This window comes from Lactuca sativa, chromosome 7 (genome assembly GCF_002870075.4).
Source record: "Lactuca sativa cultivar Salinas chromosome 7, Lsat_Salinas_v11, whole genome shotgun sequence".
NCBI classification, from domain to species: domain Eukaryota; kingdom Viridiplantae; phylum Streptophyta; class Magnoliopsida; order Asterales; family Asteraceae; genus Lactuca; species Lactuca sativa.
The window spans coordinates 29,808,728-29,812,674 of NC_056629.2; positions in this window are offsets into that span (position 1 = coordinate 29,808,728).

Below are 3,947 nucleotides of genomic sequence, written 5' to 3' on the forward strand. Positions count from 1 at the left end.
GTCTTAATCTATACTCCCGGATTAATGTCAAATAACTATGTCGTATCCATATTCCCAGACTAAGGACAACTGACTATGTCTTAATCCATACTCCCATATTAATGACAACTGACTATGTCTTAATCCATACTCCCGGAGTAATGAAAATTAACTATGTCTAATCTGTACTCCTAGATTAATGTCAAATAACTATGTCCTATCCATACTCCCGGACTAAGGAAAACTGACTATCTCTTATTCCATACTCCCGGATTAATGACAACTAACTATGTCTTAATCCATACTCCCAGATTAATGTCAAATAACTATGTTCTATCCATACTCCCGGATTAAGGAGAACTGACTATGTTTTAATCCATAGTCTCGGATTAGTGACAACTGACTATGTCTTAATCCATACTCCCGAATTAATGAAAATTGACTATGTCCAATCCATACTCCCAGATTAATGTCAAATAACTATGTCCTATCCATACTCCCGGACTAAGGACAACTGACTATGTCTTAATCCATACTCATGGATTAATGAAAAATGACTATGTCTTAAATCCATACTCCCAGATTAATGAAAATTGACTAGGTCCACTCCATACTCTCAGACTAGGGACAATGACTATGTCTAATCCATGCTCCCAGCTCAATGACATAATTTATAGTTCTATTCTCTGTGTATAACTCACTCATACTCATAAGAAGATACTACCCAATATTCCCCATAATTAATTTAGGCTTATTCTTTATCCTAAATCATCATATATAATCAGGTATGTTCTTTAAAACGTATTTCAGGCAACATCAAATAACTCGCACATAAACATATATTTAATACTTCAATCAATACTTGTATTAAAATCATGTTCATGAAAGGGACTATGCACTCACTTGTCAAAGTGATGATTCCAAACTCGGGCAGCACTTCGCTTCTAACGATTCTATTTTCCTTCGACGAAACCTATCATTATTATCGCCAAGTTTTAGTCTAATCTTTATTGTGACTAATTATTACTCTAGATTCATCATAAAATCAAAGTCTACTTCATGATCTATCAAGTAAGGAACAACTAGGTAGGATCATATCGGAGGTAGGGTCTGTTTGATATACGAAGTATATTGTTTGGAATCCCACTTTAAACACCTCACTAAATCACATCCTAGACATCATCCCCATAAGTAGATCAGTTAGTATAATGACTTTGAATCATTGATAAATCTTATTTATAGGTTCATAATAACGATATTATATTTAAATATAAGCTATATTTAAATGTAGGGTAGACGTATCTCACTTACAACGAGTTTTGCTACAAACCAGGTTCCGCTGGAGCAGAGCTTCTGAGCCAAAAAGATCTTTTTCTCGAAGCCTTTGGGCACTTCGGGTTTTTCCTCTAGCAACTTGAGGTTACTAGGGATTCGGTTGGGTTTTGGGAGTCTAGAGAGAAGTTAGACAGAGAAAGAAAGGCTTATGGTGTGAAGAAAATATGGTTGTTCCTGGCTTGGCTCCTTGGGGTATCTTTTCTGCTCCGATCTTACTCCCGCCCATCTACCAGGACTAGTTCTAGGAGTCCTAGTGGAGGTGTCTCTTTTGAGGATGTTCTTCTCGATCACATGCATCAAGGTGTTAACCCTTTTGTCCCTAATTGGAGCCTTGTGAACAGTTCTCGTTTGTCCTTTCGTGACAAAGCTATTGAGTTTACTCATCCTTCTTTCCGTCAGTTGGTTGTGGTGGATATGAAAATATGATTAGTCCTAACTCGGTTCATAGAAAGAACTATGCCGTTGTCCAATGCATGTTATATCTCGGTGCTGATGCTCGTTGTGTCCAGAGGTTGAGCTAGGGCTACCTTGTTGTCCTTGACGGGAAGAGTTGCACGTTTGAACAAAAGTATGAGTTGTAGATGGGTTAGAAGATGTTTTTCGAGGAGGTGATGGCTACATTGTAGGGTAAGGTGGAAAACCTTACTCTGGCCAATGAAGGTTTTATTATTTAGAATGAGAGTTTGGACCGAGATTTCAATGATAGTGATAAGCTTGTGGTGGAAGTGAGATTGGGGACGAAGCAGATTGGTAAGGATCTAAATTGGTTGTCCACAAGAGTGTTACTTGTATCATCGACAAATTGATTGAGTACCCACAGTTTGCTAGTGCTATCCGCCGGATTCACCATGCTTGTTTCGTGGCATGGGAGGAATCTGATCGTGCAGACCTGAAAACCGAAAGTACTATTGGAACACATGAACCTAATGCTAGTGACTCCAGTTCCAGCCATACTACATGCGAGGATGAAGCTATTATGAGTTTTGCTACATTAGACTATGAATCATTGCTTGGCCTAGGTCATCTTAACATTGTAGTGTTGAAGTAGTTGTGTGCCTTTGTGACAAAGGCCTTATTGATGTTGTGACATCCCCAAACTCACGGTTATTTTAAAAAATTTATTTATGCTTATTTGAAAAGCAGAGTATTCATTTTAAAGAATAATATTGCGGAATTTGTTCTGTAACGCTCTATTCTGAATTGACTCCGAGTCTGAGGTTGTGGCTCGAAGGTCAGTCATTATAAGGATTATGGCTCTTGGGAAGGTAAGATCTAGGCCATTTTTGGGTGCGGGTGATGTATTAGAAGTGATCCAGGTGTTCAGTTTGTGTTTTGGAGCCTAGGGGTATTTCGGTAAAGTGTTAGTTCGGGCTTTTGTGGAAAACGGAATTTTGTTCGGAAGGTCTTAAGAAAGGTTTGAGTTGTTAGAAGGGTAGGGCTTCTTGTCAGCTTTCTGTGGATTTAAGGATCGTCAGAATCGGGTTTATAACGAAGAAGTTATGGCCTTCGGAAGTTTCGTGGTTTTCAGGCTTAGCCGAGTACACGGGGGGTACACAAAGTGTACACGGGGCGTACTAGAAAAGAAGGTAGTACACTGGGCGTACTGACTAAGAGGGTCGCGAATGTTCCCTGAAGTATGTTGGGCGTACCATATGTACGTTGGGCGTACTCCAGTCAAATCAGAACCCTATTTTAGGGTCTTGGACCCTATTTAAACTCCTTATCTCATAACCTAGCCCTAATATCTTCAGCCTCCACCCCTCTAAACCCTAGATATCGTCATATATTATCAATGGTGGCATTTTGAGGTTATGGAGTCCATTTTTGGGGTGTTTGATCCATTTTCAAGAAGAAGGAGTTTAATGCAAAGATGGGAATCAAGGAGGAGCTTTTGGATCTGACTTTTAGGACTCATTCTCAGCTTGATGAAGGTATAAAGCTTTAAACTTGAGCATTAATCTATTAGATCTACCATTTTTGGGTTTTGGTTCCTTTTTGGTCCCAAGGATGAAGCTTTATGGTTCAAATTCGATTCTTAGAGTTGGGGTTGCCACCCTTGATGCTATTTGAGTCCCTAAGACAGAAAGTTGCCATATTGAAGGTCTTAATGGGTTCATGCATGAGTTAGGGTCACATTTATGGAAGAAGAATGCCATTTCTGGAGTTTGAGTGTGTTTGGGGCATGCAAAGTCACTAAGTTAGTGACTTTATGGGTTTAGATGTTAAGTATAGCTCAGATCTGTGATTTGGACTGGTGGGATCGAGTATTAAGCACTTATTGGAAAGGTGGCTTAACAGAGGATTACGTTGGGCGTACATGCAAGTACGCGCAGCGTACACTCCATTCAGGCAATACGATTAGCGTACAGAAGAGTACGCTCGTACTCATCTATTATGGGCTTGGTGTGTTTTGGGCCTCGGGTTGGGCCAAACAATGGAGTTTGGGTCTTTCGACTTTAGTGGGCCATCAGAAGTTAGATGTTTTGGGTCATTGATGGTTTTATGGACATTAGAGTGTTGGGCTTTTGTTTTGGGTTTGGGCCTTAGTTTTGGATCATACTGGGCCATGGGTAGAATGTTCATTTTATCCCATGCGTGGATTAAGGATTTTGGTATGGGACCCAATCGCTAAC